Genomic DNA, 21,183 nt, shown 5'->3' with positions numbered 1-21,183 from the left:
CACACTTCTAAGTTGACCTTCAGGATCAGTGTATCTAGTACGTGTCTCAGTCTGTTAGGGCTGCTATAACAAAGTATCACAGGCTGGATAGCTTATAAACAAAAGAAATTTATTTCTCACAGTTCTGAAGATTGGGCGGTCAAAGATCCAGGGGCTGGCAGCTTGATCAAGTCCAAGATCAGGTCTGGCAAGGGCTTGCTTTCTGGTTCACAGACGGTGACTGTTCACTGTGACCTCACACGGTGGAAGGGGCTAGGGAGCTCTCTGACCTCTTCTGTAAGGGAGCTAATGACCTAATCACCTCCCAAAGATGCCACATCTTAATACCATCACCTTGGGGATTAGGATTTCAACATATGAATTTTAGAGGACGCAAACATTCAGGCCATAGCAATACTCTCTGAATCACTTTATCTTTCCCCAAATGTATCCCATGAGCACAGTGGGTTTTCTTTTCCTTTCTCATTTCAAAACACCCCCGTGCTTCAGTGTTATAGCTATCTTGAGGTGTTGTATATTTTGAATGTTTCCTAATATCTATATTAATCTATCTATCCATCATCTATCTCCTTTATATTGTACTTTTTGAAGTATTGCAACAGGTTACCCTCAAAAGGCTTCCAGTTTTTTAGGCTTTCCCTTGGCATTTTAAAGAGATGTTATTAAAAAAAGAGAAAGAAAGAAAGAAACTCTTTTTTCCATCATCTGAGAATACAACCAGCAGAGAAAGAGGAGAAGATTTTGTAAGCATCAGAAAGAAGTCAATGCAGAGAAATTTCTCTGTTGTTCTGTGCTTCAGAATAACCTGACATTACCTTACTCTGAGCATAGAAGAGAGTAATCTCTGGGAATTTTTGTTGCTCTAGGCTCCAGGACCATGGCTGTAATGTTTATGGAAGTCTTAATATGATTTCTGAGGCTTCTGAGACAACTTTCAAAAACACTTCATGGTCCCCATCATTTGTAGAACTGCAAAATATCAACAGGACTTTGCCTTGTCTTTGAATATATTTTTCTATCTCTTTATCACTGAGCTAGGCTCTGAGCTCCACAAAAGAGATTGACCATATTTTCCTAGCCTACCCCTATCTTTATATTTTCAATTCCAACAGTGTTCAGGTTTATTTTTAAACAAGTATGTTTTGGGTGATTGTGCTGGAGATAAGTGCTAACTATAGAAAAGGCAAATATGGGGGGGACAAGATAGTAAAACCAAATAGGGTTAGAGGAAGTGTCAGTCTTAGAAAAACAGACATTGTGATCAAGAATAGAGAATTCACTGTATTTTCTTCCTAGGAAGTTTCCTAGATGTTACAATTATTTTAAACCCCTGTAATAGAAGGCATATCTCCTGGAGTAATATATATATTTTGTGTGTTTGTGTGTGTGCACACGTGCCAAACCTTGCTGAGTTGAAACTTCCTTCAAAGAACCTAAAGAAGGAAATTGCTACACTTTGGTCCTCTTTTTATATATTTTTGCTGTGGGGTATTTTTTTTTTAACTGGTGATTATGACATCTCTCTATTTGTCATCAAGCAAAGTAATTATCTTCCTGTTTAACATGTGATCTGATCATTAATAAGAGTGTTATTGAAACTCAGCCCGTTATGGAGCTTTGGTGCTCAATCTGAAGTCGTTCATCATCCCTGAAGCTCAGCATGGAGAGTCCAGGTACCTCTAGATGTAGTCAGTTCACATCTACAGTGAGTCATCAAGTCGCTTTTTCTTAATGGTAAAGCTAAGAATTTTATTTGGTAGGCTGTGAGTGTAAACATACTACCCATTATTAACTTCAGGATTTGGCCACACCTGAAGCCTTTTTAAATGTGATGTTTATTTTATTTTTTTTAATTTTAGCCATCATAGAGAAGGGGTGGATAAGCAAATATGATTACCTGAATTATCTCATTTTATTCCAATAGCAGCCACATGAGCTAGAGATTACTAGAGTCTGTCATACAGAGTGAAGTAAGTCAGAAAGAGAGAAACAAATACTGTATGCTGATGCATATATATGGAGTCTAAAGAAAATGGTACTGATGAACCTAGTGACAGGGCAGAAATAAAGATGCAGACATAGAGAATGGATTTGAGGACACGGTGGGCAGAGGGGGAAGCTGGGGGGAAGTGAGAGAAGCATCGACATATATACACTACCGAATGTAAAATAGATAGCTAGTGGGAAGCAACAGCATAGCACAGGGAGATCAGCTCAGTGCTTTGCGACAACCTAGAGGGGTGGGATAGGGAGGGTGGGAGGGAGACGCAAGAGGGAGGGGATATGGGAACATATGTATGCATATGGCTGATTCACTTTGTTGTACAACAGAAACTAACACAGCATTGTGAAGCAATTATACTCCAATAAAGATGTATTAAAAAAATAAAAAATAAAGAGATGAAAACTGAAGCGATTAAAACATGACCAAGATCACAGTGTGAACCGATAACAGTGCTCTTTGTCTTTCATTCTCATGTCTTCTTTTCCTGTCTTCACTTCCTCTCTGTCTCTTTCTACCTCACCTCTCTTTGTTTTTACTCACTTCCTTTATCTTCCTCTGATTCACTCTGCCTCTCAACCCTCTTCATCTCTCTCTTCTCAGCCTCTCCTTCTGTGCTTTCTCACCCCATTTTCCTCCGTGTTCTTCTCACTCTTTTTCCTCTATTTCTTCCTTCATTTCCTTATTTTCTTATAATGGAATATCTGTGATGGGAACCGAAACCAGAAGGGACCTCTCTTCTCTCTGCCTCATTCAATGGTAAGAGAAAATGGTAAGTCCAAATGGACTTTGGACTTCTCCTAAAAACTTCTACTCTACCCTCGTGGAGGAGAAGAGACCTCGGGTTTAGGAACATTGTCATATTTTAATGTGAATCATTTGCCGTGAATACTCATAACCATCACCTTCTTATTGGCATTATATTTCCCAAGCAGCTACCCTTCAGACCATGGAGAGGTGGGGTTTGGCATGAACAGTGACCCAAGTGCAGAAATCTCAAGAGATTTGGATGTAATTTAGTGTCCCGTCTTTTCAGAGGCCAAACTGCTAGAGTCAGAAGACTTGACCTTGAGAACTGTTTCACTTGGTCTCCTCTCTGAGTCTATGTTCATCTTCTTTGATGTGGGCATCATGATATCTCCTCTGCCCACTTCACAGGTAGATTCTGAGGATCAAGTTAAAGGATGTAAAAGAATTTACAAATGTCCTGTCTTAGAATTAGGCAATGGTTTCTTAAATGGAGCATAAAAAGCACCAACCATAAGAGAAAAAATGATAATTGAATTGTATTATGATTATTTCATAATATATCAACACAAGAAGCCATTAAGAGAGAGAAAAGGCAACCCTCAGTTGGGAAAAGTTATTCATAGTACACTTATCCGATAAGGACTCCTATCCAGAATACATACAGAACTCCTACAAATCAATAAGAAAAAAGGCAGGCAGTGCAGTAGAGAAATATGCAAAAACTTAAACAGTAAATCCTCAAATGAGGATATCCAGATGGCCAATAAGCAAATGCAAAGGTACTTAACTTCATTAATCATTAGGCAGTTCACAAAATCAGATGTCCAAATGATGAATAAATGTATGAAAATGTGATGAGTCAGGGAAATGTGAATTAAGCAAAATGTGATACCACTATACTCCCATCAGAATTGCAGTAATAATAATAATAAAATAGAACCATAAACACCTGCATGTTGGTGAGTATGTAGAGCCACTGGGACACTCCTGCAGTGATGGGATGGTATAAATTTCTACAGCCACTTTAAAATAACATTTGGTAGAATCTGCTACTTTTGAACATATCAGACTCTAGGACTCAGCCATTCCACTTCTGGAATTTCCCAATAGAAATTCATGTATATATTCACCAAAGACATGCACAAAAATATTCACAGTGTAACTATTCATAATACCATAGAATAATTACCTGAATGTTCACCAACAGAGGAATAATAAATTGTGGTTTATTCACAAAATGGGATGTTACACAGTAATGAGAATTAACAAACTACAACTACATGCAACAGGGTGGTTGGCTTTCATATGTAATGTTGACTGAAAGAAGGAAGACACAGAAGAATAAATATCACATGATTTCATTTATGTAAAATTCCAGAGCAGGAAAATTAATTGGGGGTTACAGAAGATAGGATAATTTTCTGTTACCTCCTGGGCTGGAAGGTAGTGACTATGATGGGCCATGGGGAGACTTCTGTTATATTACTAATATTCTTCTTGAGCTGGGTGGCTGGTTACAAAGATGTATTTCAATTCTGAAAATTCAACTAGCTGAACCCTTATGATGCATGCACTATTTTGTATGTATATTACACCTCCATACAAAAGTTAAAAAATACTATCCCATAAGTTGGCTTGGGATTTAGAAATGATGGAAATTCCTTTTAGTGAATAGAAATACTTCCTATTTACCAAAAACTCTATGCATGGGAAAGAGAAATTATGACCTGTTCCAAGTCAAGGAACAAGTTCACGCTAAGAAAAATTGATGCATAAATAGATTTGAACTCAGTGAAAAAGAATCAGGAAATTAAAGAAAGTAGAATATTTATGGGTATGTTCCTGGACTTAGATATAAACAAGGCTGATTAGAAATTGGAGGAAAATGTAGCTGACATGAGGTTCTGGTGGAACTCCAATTTAAGGAGTCTGTACTGAATGTTGTAGGTGATATAGATATAGATATGGATATGGATATTGATATGGATACGGATAAGACATAGATATAGATATAGATATTCATATAGATATTCATATAGATATATAGATATAGATAGATATACACACACACATACAGGGAGACATTGAAGAAATTTGATCAGATCCTACGTTGGAGAAGAAAGGGTAAATGGCCAAAGGACTGAATGTGGGGTCTGAAGTCCAACATGGCATGAAGGGGAGAGAGAAGATGAGGTAAGGACAGTTGGTGCAAAGAATATAGACCTTAGACATGAAGTTACTGAAGCCTGTAAATTCTTTTTTATTGAACCAAACTATCATATGTTATGACAGAAATTAAACTCAACATCTGTTCTGAGTTCTTGCAGAACTGGAACTTCATTACAAGTTTATATATTGGTCCACACACACCATCTATATGTACAGTGAGGAATCTCAACTATTCTCACATTAATATGTGGCAAAACTGTAATTTTCATTTTCTAAAGCACCGTTTAAAAACCTGGCGGTTTTCTCTTCCTTCCCAGCCAAAATGGAGTAGTAGATTGCACTCCATTTATGAACCAGCGGTACGTTAACTCGCAGCGTGGGCAGGATTACCATAAATTAAGGCAAGACTACAATGCTAAGCAAAAGAACAGAATGTGTTTGGCAATGGGCTATCCTTGACCTTGTAATCATTTGCTTTAGTTCTAATCTTCACACTCTAGTAATCTGCCAGCCAAAGAGGCTTGTGAATTAGCAAGGTTTAGCTGTTTATAAAGCACATGCATAAATATATGTGGGGATCGTGTTTGCATACAGGGCGTGCATTTATGTACGCAGATGTATCTGTGTGGGGATGGGCATAGCTGTGGAGGTCTTGGGGGGAATGTGGCTGTGTGGGTCTATGCAGCGTGTGTTGAGTGGGTATGTATATCAGTGTGTGAGGAGGAGTTGGGGGTTGTCATGTGCACAGTTGTTCTGGCAAGCATTTGCTAACAAAGGATCGACACAGCCAGAGTCGTGCAGTTGCTGCCTAGTCTACTTAATCACCATAAATGCAATCATCCCAGGGATCTTAGGGATGTTTTGGAGAAGAGGTCATAGCAAGAAGAGGTGACCTACTCAGAGTCACGTGGATAATGGAGACACAATACAAACTACTTCTGAAAATGTAGAATGAATACATGTTTAAGTCCACTGAGTGATGCTGGTTCTGAGAGTTGTGATTAGAATCAGAAGTCTAAAACTGGAAGGTAAGCAATTCCCATCTGGGGTACTCTCAGCATCACTTTCTCTATCTGCTTTGATGTGGTACAATGGTGCCCATTGTCCTACTTGCCAGAGCCTCTGGAGACTAAAGACAGAAACACAGGGAGAACGGAAGGAGACATTTTCATATGCTTATTGAATAGATCCTGGTATTTATGGGGTATGCACACACCATGTACCCATATGTGTGTATTCCTGGCTTTAGGTAGTGGACTATAGACTATGAGGTCAATATGTGGCCCTCCCTTTCATGCTTACTGATGTGTTAAATTTTTCTAATAGGAAGCAACTTTTCTTTTCATATGACAGGGGTTAACAACTGAGCATCCTAGGAAGCTTGGAGTCTTCTGGAGGGATAAGAAACTGATTTTAAAACTTTTCCCAAGAGCAAGGCTGAAGACTGGAGCACCAAGAGAGTGTGAAGGTACTAGAAATAAGGAAAACATAAGAAAGAGAAGTAGGGTTCATGAGCTGAGTTTCAGGAGTGCAGTTTGCTAAGCATTGTCTCTGTGTGAGTGTGTGCGTGTGTGTGTGTGTGTGTTGGACATATACACACATGAACATGTATTGAATATATGAATTATCAGCACATTTTTTTGTGTTGTGAAGTATTTAGGTGCCAGGATATAGGTCGTTCTTGGAAGTACTTGCAGAACATATGCTGTGCTATTTCACCATCTGTAGCCTAGGACTTTGGACTAGATTCTGTTGCTTTGCTTTGGAGCAAGGAAGAAGGAAACGAGCAGATTCACTCTCATTTGTGACTCCTCTGCCCTTACCAGTTCAGTCCTGTGACTCTGACCTTCAATGGATCTAGTTCATCCCTCTCCCTGGGGTACTTGATCTTTCACAGTTAAGAAATGGCTCTGATCTCACCTGTAAGGAGAACATTTTACCCCTTCAGACAACATTATAGAAGCAACTCTTCTCAATAATGTCTTTGTCCAAATTCTTCAAAACCATCATGTTTTTCCTCTTTCTTCGGGACGTCATGAATACCAGTCCTAGGTTTGATTGCCTTCCTCGCCTTGGTGGCATGGTTTAGCTAAGACTAATCTGATCACTGTCTACTGATACTTTTAAAACAAAATGTAAACTCTTTATTTAGCTCGATAAAGCTTAATAACCAGACTCTGCCTATCTTTGCTGTTAAATATTTCACTACTATTACATATGTTTCTGCCATTTAGATGTATGTGAAGATACACCAATTTGCCACTCTCTAGGATGCCAAATATGTTATTTCCTCTGCCTGGAAGGATGAGGGGCAGTAGGCATCCCTCTCCCAGCCCCCTGCTTCAGCAGGCCCTCCATCCCTGATGCCATGATAACAGGCTTCTTATAACACTGTGAACCTTCAAGCTTTACTGGGTGAGTCATGGAAAGAGGGACCTTCCATTTGTCCTCCAAAGATAAGGAGACTCTTTTTTTTATGAGAACAATGAGGGGAAAAATAGAAAGCAAAAGAAAAAAGAAAAAAAGCATGTGACAAAACATAGAATTTATTAAATTATACAAAATGGGTTCCTTATTAAAATAACTTGCCCTCAAAGGACTTAGCTATCCCAGTCTTTTCACTCCAATCCTGCCTTGGCTGAACCAGGGAATAAATAAATTTTCAGAGACCTTGGCCAGTACTCTGCCACTGTCTCAGGAGGCTTTTTTCCTGTGCTCCGGGGGACACTGCTGATTCATATTGCGTCGTTCTGGGAATTTGAAAAGGGCAATCAGATGTTACAGCGCATGATTTTTCATCACCATGCTCGCACAGAGGGCTGCAATGTGGGCACTGAGGGACATGACCTCCAGGATTCTCCCTCCCTGGATCTCTCTCCCTAGTATCCTCCCTTGCATCCCAATCTGAAATTTTAGACCTTGCAACTGCAACTTGCTTTTTACTCATCCTCAGGGTGATTCTGGCATGACCAAACTTGGAATCGAGGAGACACACTTTGTAATTAATTACTGTCTGGGGCCTCTTAATGACGCAGTTTGTCAGATGGAAAGAGGGATGAGATGGGAGACTTGAAGCACCACTTGTGGGGTGATAAGATCCATTTGGCTCCTGGCTGTCTCTTGGTTGCCATGACAACATCCTTGCTATAGGGCTCTGTGACTATGTGAGGAATGAATTTGTGGCAGCCTTTGGGAGTCAGTCCTGAGGCTGAAGGACCTCTCTCCCAAGCCCCCAGGGGCAGTGCTTTCTCTGCTCTCACTGGTAAAGGGGGAGAATATGACATTGCATTTTGAAGCCGTTGGTTTGTGTGGTTCAAAGGTGTACTTTAATGCTGGGTTATGAGGAGTTGGAAACTGGAAGAGCAGAACAGGGGTTCACTATGGCTGAGGACTGGCATTAGTGACGGCGAGCCCTGAGCTTGGGCTCAGACGGTAAACATCTTGGGAAGCCTTGGTGTACTGAGGCATCTTCATTCTCTGGAATGCTGGGTGATGGTGCAGAGCTGACTTTTTAACTCATCACTTGCCCTGTGCTGGGGGTTCTCAGAATGGGTCCTGTCTCTTCCTAGATTTCATATCTCGATATGAACTCAGGCTTTTTTCCAGTCCATAGGAGTCCCCACTGCATTCCAGTTCAAGCAGGGTCAAGTTTTCTGAGCTGTTATTTTTTTTATTTTCCAGATTTATCAAGGTTTAATTGACAAATAAAAATTGCATATATTTAAGGTGTACGACTTGAAGTTTTGATGTATGTATACATTGTGAGAGGAGGTCTGTGGCGAGGATGGTAAGGCATGCTGAGGGTGAGCATTTTGCCCACTTATGGGATCTTCTTGGCATCTCGCTCCCAGTGGCTGTACCCCCTCTTCGGATGGAGGATGTCTGCACTTTAAAATATTTAGATGGAGGACAGTTTATTCACCTTGGTTACTCTTAGGGAGAGCATTGTGAGAATTTAGAGAAATATCTTAAGTATTTTGAAATGGGAGGTGATATTTAACAAGAGGACACACGTAGTGAAAGATAGCCATGAAACAGTTTTCTAAGGAGAGTGGCAGTTGCCATTTGGACAGCGTTAGTTTCACTCGGTACTGGGAGATAAGGAGGGACTGCTGGTCAGAATTTGGACAGAGTTGAATTGCTCCACATACAGAAAAGAGGGGAGTTAGAAGTCCAGGGAAATTCAGGAATGGAGGCAAGAAGATCTAGATAGCAGTGTAGATGCTAGAACAGGGATGCATGAGAGAGAAGGTTGTAATCCCACCTAATGCTCCCTTAAGATTAGTATTAGGTTCTCTTATGAATTAATCTTCACTGTGTTACTCAATGTACTTTTCATAAACCAAGATAGCAGTAAAGGTAACACCTTCTAAATCTGTATAAATCAAAGTAATTCCCTAGCATTATCTTAATGATACTAAGCAGGTCAGATGATTTTGCCTGTTTTCTAGATAACATGTTGGGCATGTTTTTTGAATAGAAACATCTAATTTTACCAATTATTATTCCTGATATAATAATCTGCTTTTATAGAAAGTCTCAGACATAAAATTAAATTCAATTTGTACATAATTTATTTATTCAGCAACATGTATTTCTTTTTCTTAAAGAATAAAAGTGACTAACCCTAAGATATCAGAGGGAAATTCAAGTTATAGGGTTGCCTTGTCTACAGAAGTCAAGGGTCACCTTCCACACAAAGCTTAACTTCAAGGCTGGTAGAGAATTAGGTGATTTGTCTCTGGTTCCCGTTTTCTGCACTCAGGCTCTGTGAATTCTACCCTCATGTTAACTGTCATCCCTCCCCTGAAATTCTTATTCTGGTCTCCTCAATTCTCAGTCAGTATTTTCCTGTCCTATATTATGAAAAAGTGATATGTAGGTTCATACTCTGGGAAATAAGATCCCTGATCTCATAGATTAATTTATTACCCTTTTCAGAGTATATATTTTCTTTTTAGAAAGGAATTTTAGGGAAAATCACACTGGAGTCAGTTTGCTGCTGAGAGAATAGAAGTCAGAGTTTAGGAGACTGCCCAGCTTTTGGTGACGGGGTGGTACAGCACCCAAGGAGCTTGCCCTAACCAGTCCCTGTGTTTTATTATCATTTTAGAACAGCTTTGCTTGTTGGAAGTTTTGTATTTCAAACAGTGCTTTTACCTTTGGGTCCTCCAATTAGGTTACAGATAAGGGATCTCAAAATGTCTCTCAAAGGCCACAAAAACTCAGATGACTTTAGGGTCCCTTCAAGTATCTTATGAAGAGGGCGAAGTATAGTGAGGACCATGAGGACTGTGGCGAACGAGAGTGTGTATAATCCACATATAAGTGTTGATGTTTATATACAAATACATATCTTTTTTTAAATGAAAAATGTACCTTCCAAACTAATCTATAGCCATAAGGAGTCCAAAAGTCTTCAGTTTAAAAACCTCTGAATATTACTTGGATTAGAAAATTAATTACAAAATTGAAAGAGAAAAAATCAGAAAGGGCCACCAATGAGTACCTTAGATTTGATTCTTTAGTCATCAATGAATCGTGCAGATTGATGCTCAATACATTCTGTTGATGGCTCTTCAGCCCGCTAAGGCCCTGATGGGAACCTTGAATCATATATTATTCAGAGCCAGAGATCAGAAATAGACATCACAGGAAGACATATTTCTGTCTCTGAGCCTCTGGCCACCAGGAAGGAGAGGTGGCCTTGCACAATGATAGCTATGACTCAGAGTAGAATCAATTCCTTACCCAGTTATTCAGTATAGCAATAATTCAGACCTGAGATCAGATTCTTGAAAGAATGGCTTGGGGTGAAATATGTTTTGTGTCTGATGATTGTCTTACTAAATTTTGTGTTAAAAGTGCTGATGATATGTCATTTTGAACTACAGGATTTCCCTTTTTCACATTTAGATTCATACCTTCAATATGGCACATTACAACTTCAACCCAACCACTATCCAATTCCACACTGGGAATTTGGTTGAGATAAGAAGTTATCAAGTAAACAATTAGAATCACGAGGGAGTAGAGAAGGTGTTTTTCTAGTGGTGTTGCTTCAGGGGATGTGTTTGTTAGCACTTGGCTTTGTTGAAATGTGCACATTACGTTTGGGAGATCTTGAGAGGTTTTTTAAAGTTTAATTGCTGCAAATCTCTTGTTATCATGCTCTCCTATGAGATTTACACAGCCCTAAGTGCTCTCCAGTATGAAAATTATTCTTTCCTATATCGTTTTGCCTGAAAAAGTAAAGTGTGCTGAGATGTAGGAAAGGATAGCATTCCTTCTCTGGAGTCAATAAAAGTGTATTGGGCTGCCATAACAAAATAACAGAGACTGGGGGTCTTAAACAACAGATGTTTATTTTCTCACAGTTCTGGAGGCTAGAAGTCCAAGTTCAAGGTACTGTCAGCTCTGCTTTCTTCTGAGGTCTCTCTCCTTGGCTTTCAGATGTCCATCTTCTCCCTGTGTCTCACATGGTCTTTCCTCTGTGTGCACATCCCTGGCATCTCTTTGTGTGTCCAAGTTGCCCTTTCTTATAATGGCACTAGACAGATTAGATTAGGGCCCAGCCTAGTTTCATTTTAACTTGATCACCTTGTATAAAGGTCTGATCTCCAAATAGTCACATTCTGAGGCCCTGTGATTTAGGAAGCCCTATGAATTTTGAGGGAATTCATGCAATTCAGCCCATAACAAAGTGTAAGTGTTTTCGGGGTTAGACTGAATGATGGGTGAGGCCTCTTTTAGATCTGTAAGTGTAGTATTCTCTGATTCTAGGACTTGTTTCACCTATGACTTCTGAAAATCAGACTTTCTTAGAAAGCTTGTTTTCTCTCTCTCTTGCATGCACTGTGTAGGCCAGCGAGCACCATCTTCCCCTATGAAACTTGAGACATGACCTCCTGCGTTATGGCCCAACTGTCTCCTACTCTCATCATCATCCCTATTCACAACCTGCTCTAATTCTTCTCTTAATCAGAAAGAATATCAAATAGGGAAGATACAAATGTTTTCTTTAAGAGAAATGATGAGAAATGATGGCAGCAGAACAAAAGCAGAGTAGAAATGTAAGAGATTTCTAAGGTAAAATTCTAATGACTTGACTTATGAAATATGGTACATGAAAAAGAGGCATCTTGAATGCCTCTATGAGGTCTGGCTTGTTTGAGTCTATGGATGGTGAAGCCATTAACAAAGATTACTAGTAAAGGAGAGAAGTTATTTTAAAAGTTATTTAAAGGCATATATATACATCTAAGTATACACATATAAAATACACATGTACAATGCATATATAGCATTATAGGCACACACACAGTATATGTTTTACATTTATATCCACACTGATCAATTTTAAACTGTGCCAGTTAAGCAGAGTGTCTGCATTCTTTCAAAGAGGCCCAGTCACAGAGCTTGACTTCTTAAATGGTTAACAGATGTATAGCCCCAGGCTAAGGTGCCCAAGAGAGCATTAGTTTTAAATGGAAAATGGATAAATGCACTAATTGGACCATATTTAAACATATGGCATTTATGTCTTAGACAAAATTACCTGTGTTGAGAAAAAGAATCATGTAGCTAAGGTTCCAGATACATAGAATTAAACAGTATATGCATTAAATTGAAAGATTGCCAATCATGCAATTCTTTAGTTCTTTTGTACAATTCCTTTTTATCAAAAGATAAGACTCACAACTCCTCACTAACTAATTAATAAAAAATAATGATTGGAAAAAGTTGCAGAATAAAACATTTCTAATAAGCATTTCATTATGTGATTAAGGGTCATCAGAGGCATTATTAACTGCCTTACTAATGAGTGCATTGTTAATTACTTGTTAGCACTTTGCCCAGGCACCTTATTTAGAACACTGCTGACTCTTGTGAGAACATACATTGCAGTAAAAAGTAGAAATATCAGGCTTCTTTTAGAAAAACAGCAAACCTATGAAGTCCCCCTAATCTAAGATGATGTCAACATTCCTTGCTGAATTATTATGTAAAAGCCATCAAGGTAAGTTGACTATCGATACCCAAATGGGATAGAAGCAGGTCTCTTGATCTTCTTTTGCCAAAAAGATGAATCACTGCTTGTGAGTTGAGCTTCACTTTTCTCCCTGACTTTAACTGTATTCTTCCTTCTGAAAGATGGAGTTCATAGATTGATGCTGCTAGGTTTCACTATCACCGAATCCACAGGTGGACCACTTAGAGAGAGTATAAACCTAAGTGTAGAATTACTCATCTCTTCCAACCCCTATGCAACATTTCCATTTGGTTCAAGAGTCTGGGAACTTTTTCACTGTTGAGACATAGTGAAGTTGATCATTACAGAAGATGCCTAACCAACCTTCACGTAACCAACTCATCAGAATAATTTAGCCATGCACTCCGTTTGTAAACACACTGAGCAGTGTCCAGGCATGCTTATCTCACGGCCCACAGGCTCCTCACCCCCGTTCCTGTGCCAGTCTGCTCCCACCGCTGCTGGCGCGCTTATCACGAGTCAGTAAATATGTTTATGCCAGTTGCCTTTGCCATTGTAATTGCATAACTCTATTAAATATTATGCAAATCAATGAGCTATAAGTGCAAGAAAAAAATGTTTCAGATTGTTTTTTCTAGGAGGGTAAGTTGCTAAAAAATTTTGTGGAATTAGGTATAGTTAGACAATTATAAAAATGAGGGAAACTGTAAAACTCTAGAATTCTTGGCTCAGATTGACTCTCCAGAGATTTTGCATTCTCACTCTCAAAGGTATCAAAAAAGAGAATTGTAGAGCATGCAACATAAACATTGCTTTTGTAAGAAAAGTTTGTGGAACTGTCATAGAGGACTTGAACACAAAGAAAAGACTTTGGCCCTACAACATAAGCATAGCTAATAAATGCACATTTATATATCTTAGGTGAAAATAATATGTTTAAGCAATGTGTGTGTTTTTTAAGGATTATCTGCTTTACAGAACTTTTTGATTAATTGGCCAGTTACTAACTCTGAAGGCACTAGATGGAAGAGCTTTTATTGTATATGAGGGAGTGAAAAAAATCAGTGTACAAAATATTTACAGCCTAATCCATCTTTTAAAAAATACTCTGTACATGCAAGCATGTATGTATATCTGTAGAAAAAATTAGATGAGACTATTAATATTTAATGTTGGGTGGTATGCTTATGCCAGGTTTTTATTTCTTTTGTTAAATTTTTCTATATTAAAATTCTCTATAATTCATTCTTATTACTTTTATAATGAGATGATAAACCACCAAATGTTATTTAATGCTCTATGTTTTTGGCTCCTCTGTCTGTGCCTCTATGCTCTTATAAGAGTTATCTCCATTCCCTTGGGCAGGCTGCTCACAAGCCCCCAAAGAGGGTGTTTACTGTAGGGCTGGTCTGGGCTTCTTCCTGGATGATGTCCATGGGCTTCATTGTTGAAGAACCCCTTTTAATGTGTCTTAATTCCCATGTTTCTTCTTGATCCTAGGGACAACCCAGGGGTAACCTCTGGATGTTTCAGAGGCAAAAGTACCCCCTTTCCTGTGATTTAGTGAGCTGTGGTCATCATGATTTGGCTGAGTAATTGAGGCTGTAGGAAAATCTAGGCACTTTGACTCTCAGCAACGTTTACAAACATTTCAAATTAATAATAGTTTACACACTTAGTTTTTCCCCCTTGCAGCCATGTTCTGAAATGAACCTGTACTTTTGAAATCACATGTATGGTTTATTATTTTGGTCATGGTTGAATAAATAGGGGAGAAGTGATTTATTTGTTTACTTTGGGATGACTAAACTGATATGAGGTAAACAGCTACAGCTAATGCTGAAAACTCAGAGGGAAGAGGGCAGACTTTTGCTATAGCTCTAAGAGGGTCTTAAAAGGAGGTAACACAGAAGCTTTGTTACCTTGGACCTGTGATTCGTGCACCATAAAGCACTCTGGGGAACCAGAGGCCCGAAGACTGCAAGCAAGGTGTCCAAAACATTGCCAAATATGTTCTAAGTATTTTCCAGTCATTGGTAACTGACAGATGGATTTGTGGTTATTTTTAGAATGGCTCGGCTGATTATGTTTACATCTGAATTTATTGTTTTCAGTTAGATAAAATTGAGCTTAATATTAACTGTTCTATGATGTGCTTGCATTTTTCTCTTGTAGGACACTAGTAAGATTTTTTTTTTTCTATGTTCCAATATCACCATGTCTTTGTGTCCAATTGTCTTGCAATCATTGGACAGATCAGAGAAAACAAGAAGAGCAAGGTCAGTGGTCTGAGTCTGCCTCACAGTCCTTCAGACTGTGTTTGTTGGGTTTGCTCGCACTGCCCACGGGGCTCTTGGCCATCTCAGTCTGGGCTGCTCTCTGCCCCATCGGTAGGTTGAGTATGAGGATAAAAGTAATACTTAAGTGTATTGAGTTATATAAGTAATTTACATATCTTCTCTTAGTATAATCCTTTAATAACCCTAAGAACCAATATCCTTTTCATTTCACAGTTGAGAGAATAGAGGCTCCTTGAGTTTAAAATCAATTGTCTTATGATCACACAGCTAAGCAGGTCATAGCCAGAGTTCGAATCTAGTCCAGTTCAGAACGTTCTAAGATGCTAGTTGCACATGTGAGGGGATATTGCACCAGCCTGGACTTGTCCCCTCCACACATAGCTGGTTTGCTCACACATGGTGTAGAGAGCACAGAAAGGTCAACCACACATACAACCCTCCACTTGGTGGTTCACTCTCCATCTCTTCTACTCTTACCCCCCTTTCTTGGTTCTTCGACTCTAAATATTTACTCTTCTTGTTTACAGTGACCTATGAAATATCTGGTAGTATTTTTTTGGTTTGCTTTTCTGTTTAAAAAATAATTTTTGAGATATCATTTACATACAATAAAATATACATATTTTAGGTGTAGTTAATCCCACACTCCTCGTTCCAAACCATCACTCGTCTTATGTCTGTCACCATAGAATGGTTTTGCCTAGTCTAGAACTTCAATTAAACTAGAATCCTTGAGTACATACTTTTTATATCTGGTTTATTTGATGCAATAAAATGTCTGTGAGATTCAAGCATGATATTTTATGTCTCATTTTTATTGCTGAGTAGTTTCCCACGGTACAAGCACAACTCAAATTGTTTATCCATTTTCCTATCAATGGACATTTGAATTTTCTAGTTTGGGGCTATTATGAATAAAAGCTGCCATGAACATTCACGTAGAAGTCTTTTTGTGGAAATGTGATTTCACTTCATTTGGGTAAATACCCAGGGATGAAATTGTTAAGTCCTATAGTATGTATATTATAAAATTGAGAAGAAATAGCTTGATGTTTTCCAAAATAATTGTAGCATTTTACATTCCCACAAGAAATTCATGACAATTCTAGTGCCATACTCTACATCCTTGCCAACACTTAGTATTAGAAATCTTTTTCAAATTGAGACATTCTGTTTGGGTGTGAAGCGGTATCTCATCACAGTGTTAATTAGCATTTGCCTGATATCTTATGACGTTGAGATACTTTTCATATCTTTATTGGCCATTCATATATTTTGTTGTTGTTGTTAAAGTGTCTCTTCAAATCTTATCCTAATTTAAATGAAAAGTAAAAAGTTGCCTTATTATTGAGTTGTCAGAGCTCTTTATATATTTGGGATTCAAGTCCTTTGTTACACTGTCCCACTTATATTGTGAATATTTTCACCCAGTTTGTGTTGACTTCTTAAGTATCCTCTTTCCTCTGTAACTGCACTCTTCCCTCTCCCCCATCATGCTGCCCACCCACCATGAACACTCTCAGGTCCCACGGCCTCCTTCCTCCCTGAGTAATGCACTGTGGTGTCCTGGTAACACTCACGGTACAATCACTGGTTCCAGGAAACATCCTGTAGCCACCAGGTCATGAGCCCTCCTCTGGCACCTCCCAGCACCACTCCCCACCAGGTACCTGACATGCTCTTATAATTAAATGTGGTTTTAAGTATCTGAGGTCCTCCCTTCCTCCTGCCTTTACCTTAGGGTTTACTTCCAGATACCAATGTTCAGATGGTTGCTATTTTGTTTGTTTTGTTTGTTTGTTTGTTTTTTGCCATGCTGCATGGCTTGTGGGATCTCAGTTCCCCGGCCAGGGATTGAACCCAGGCCACGGCAGTGAAAGCCCAGAATCCTAACCACTAGGCCACCAGGGAACTCCTAGGTGGTTGCTATTTTGAAGATGTTATGATAATCTTTGATTTCATAATAACTGCTTCTGCCAAGCTGGTGACTAATGCCATGACCAGAACACACAGCACATTTCACTTAGTTTATGCCTTATACATGTAATAAGGGAGATGGAGCCATAGAATTTGGAAACAATAACTTCAAATATAGGAAGCAATAGGTCTGGTGACTAATTATGAGATTTGGCTATCTTTTCAGAGGTTGTATGAATGGTGCTATAAGTAGACATTGCATTTTTAGCAGGAGGTTGAAGATATTTTTTATTTTTATTTTTTGATGCCTGAAGAAAGGGAAATTGTCAGTTTGAAGTAATATAAACAGTTTGACATTGAATGACCTATGTAGCTTTCACCAATAGCAAATATCTTCTGGAAGAGGACATACTGCAGTGTAAAATGTAGAATATATTGTCATTTTCATTACAATACATAAGCAGTGGCAACACACTCTGGTATGCCCAAGCTCTTTTAATCTGTCCCAGTGATTGATGGATTTTTGCTCATCTCATCTCGGTTAAATCCACAGCAGAGCAGGATCAATTCTCACATGGGCATCAGGACTTACAGGATAGTCTTAGTGATGGGGCAGCGTTCAGAGCCCACAGAATCCCCATGTGGGCCCAGATCATGGCCCCGGTTTGGGATGTCAAAATGAAAGGCTTGGATTGGTATCCTCTCAGGTTCTAGGCTATCCGTGTAGCCTCCGCTGGGGCTCAGTGGGTACGAAAGTATGGAGATTTCAGCAGCCGTCTCTATGGGGGAATCAGGCTATGCTGGAAAAAATAGAGAATTCCCCAAATTTCTTATAGGGAACTCTGAATTCACTGGACGTATCTGAGATGTGGATGGGTCTCTAATCCATAAAAATATTGCCCTGGTTTTAAACTTCTTGAGCCAAGAGTATCCCCACCTTCTCTATGCCTGACTTAAAGAATCTATAGTACACTATGAGACAAAGAAAATACAAGCATCCCTTACTAAAAGATGCAGAGTTTAACTTATATTCTGCTTGTTTAAGATTGGACTATATCTCAAGCTAAGAAACTGTAAAGCATTCTGAAGCTGTGAACATCAAAGTTATTAGTTCTAATGGTTATACTTCATATACAAGAGGGCTGGCGAATCATGCAGCAAGCAGGGATGGATTATGGCAACATTAGAAGTGCAAAATTCCAGTTCTCACCTGAATCCAAATGGTTCACTTGCTTACGTTCTGAATGGACTTGCATCTGCGTGAAGATTAGCCTCATTTCAGAGATCCTGACATCAACAGCTGCAGTTGGGCTGCATCTATTATATATCCCACATTTCTTTCTTGACTGATGCCTTCAATCCTTTTGTCACTGAGACCAAGGAATGCCACATTAACCTTCTGTTTCATTATGATAACTGTGGTTTTTTTCGGAATTCAGTGCAGTTACATAAAACCAGTAGTCTATCCACAGGTTTCTTGGGGGGTCATTAGTAGCTTTGGCTGCCATAATTATTGAATGATCCATCACCTTGAAACCCTTATCCTCATGGTTCTTCCTATATGTAAATACTCAGCTGCAAGATGTATGATGTTGTTGTTTTTAAATGATAAAAACCAGTCTTGTGGCAGTAGGTGCCCTGTCACCTCTGTGGAGAATGGACATTCTAAATGTGGTGCTCTGTACCAGGAATGAGAGCCAAAGAGTGGCGTCTGGGCTTCTGTGCCCAAAAAAATATTTTAAAAAGTAGATAAACTACCACCACTCCCCCAAGGTACACAGGAAGCTTAGTAAATAGCCATGGGTCAGTGGCATTCTGTCCTTGATGGACAGAACCTTACTAATAACCTGATAACGTCACCCATCTCCCAGATACAAGTGTCATGGAAAACCCATGGAGGATTTGTTTTCTGGGCTCTTGTAGCCAGAAGTATGTCAGCTTTAAAGAATCCATAGTTTCTCAAGGATAGGTCTAACAACCATTGGAACCAAAAATTCATGTATGGGAGGGGGAGGTTAAAATATTTTAACAGAAAGTAAAACGCATTGCCTGAATTGACAATGTGGAATCTCAGAACTTCGGAAATTTACAAATAAGCGTGCTTGAGTTTTCCACTTAGCCGTGCCTTCTCAGAGAAGTTAATTATGTCCTTGAGAATAAAGATTTATCTCATCAGAAACACCGTAACACTCTTCACAACTTTTAGTTGTTTTGTCAGTTATAATGGGAAATAAATGTTATTGTAAGCTTCTAGTTAAAGCACATCTTTTAAATAATTAAGCTTTCTGGAATTTTATTATCATTATTTTTTATTTTAGCTAACCCAGAATGCCAAAAGTACTGAATCAGAACTAGGGGTGCCAATCTGGAAAAGTTTCTTTATTAAAACCCGCTTGCCCAGATGGGGGGGTAGGAAAGGCAAATCCACAGGGTGGGCCTGGAGAGGGAGCCTGGAGCTGCTGCTGCTGTGTACACAGAGAGGGACCTCTGTCTAAAGGGGTGAAAGCTGGTGAAGGTGGGCAGGGAAAGCCCGGAGGAAGAAAACTGGCTCTGGAGCTGGTCTGGAACCAACCGGATCACACCAACTTCCCTGTGTCCTGAAGTACAGGCTAATCCTGATTTCCAACTTCCCTTCAGTTCAGCAAATGTGTGTCAGAATCTACACAAGGTGCTTGGGATACGAATATCAATTAAACATGATCGTTTTCCTCCTGCTTTTCCTCCTCTCCTCCTCAAATTCTCAGATCATTTGAGGAGAACAAACCTTATCAGCTAAGTTTTTTTTCACTTTTATTTTTCCTGGGCTATTATTTAATTTTGAAATATGTTATCCTTCATTTGTGTCGGTAGTAGAAGCTTATTGGAGAAAATTTTGTAACAATCAGAAAAAGTATTATTTTCTTTCACATCTTGATTGCAAGGTTGCTGCACCTTTTATTGGCTGTACTTCTTGATTTGTTATGGTTGTCGTTGTCTTCTCTTTATTCTTCCTTTAATGAGGAAAGATCGTTACAATCTTGCTGTTCTAGGTCTAGGGAGAAATAAGCCTCTGTTTGGAGTGAGATTTTCTCCTTCAGAGATTGAGATGGAGGCCAGCTCAAGTGCAAATTGTCAATACCTGCCAATGAATTACCTGGTAGACACAGCTGAATCAAACAACAATTGTTGAGTATTGAAAGAATATGTATTATGCAAGATGTGGTCAGAAGGATAGAATTCACTCTAGATATTTTAAGTGGGGAGGATTTAATATAGGAAATTAGCTACTTATAAAACTTTGGGAAAGCTGGGGAAGCCAGGAGTGAGGGTCAGTTAAAGCAGCTGACTTTGTGCAAATCAAGAAATGTAGGAATTCCAGGAATTTGTGCACATGATTTCAAAGACCCCCAGCTCTAGGGTGGGTGATTCACAGGAGCAGACCCAGAAAGCTGTGAATCCCACTTTTGCTTCTGCGCTTTTGTCTACCTGCCACTGGAGGATGAGAATAATGGCTTTCTTTCTCTTCTATCTTCCTAATTTTGTGTAGGTGACTTTCATTGATGGAATCTAAGTCAGAACCCATGAATCTGAGAAAGGTGCTTTCCAGGCTTCCAGACCTTGTGAGGCTTAGATGTGTGTGTGTGGGTGTGAATGTATGTATGTGTATAACTTTCTTTTTTTTTTTTTTTTTTTTGCTGGGGGGAGGAGGCCTGAATACTGATAGACAATCTCCAGCACATAGTAATAATATAAATAATAAAACTAATATTACTGAACTTCACCTTGTTCTACTCACCATACTAGCAACGTTACATATATTTCCATAGGGACTATATAAAGGAATCACTAACACTATCCTTGTTTATTACATACTTCAAAGTTGATAAAAGACTAGACCTTAAATATTCTTACCACAAAAAAGAAATGACAATTATGTGACATGATAGAGGTGTTAGTTAATGTCGTGGTGGTAATCATATCAGAGTATATAAATGTATCAAATCAACATGTTGTCCATCTTAAACTTACACAATGTTATATGTCAATTACGTATCAATAAAAAAACTGAATTT

Source organism: Eubalaena glacialis, chromosome 14, assembly GCF_028564815.1.
Source record: "Eubalaena glacialis isolate mEubGla1 chromosome 14, mEubGla1.1.hap2.+ XY, whole genome shotgun sequence".
In the NCBI taxonomy this organism is placed as follows: domain Eukaryota; kingdom Metazoa; phylum Chordata; class Mammalia; order Artiodactyla; family Balaenidae; genus Eubalaena; species Eubalaena glacialis.
This window is presented reverse-complemented; position numbering follows the sequence as displayed.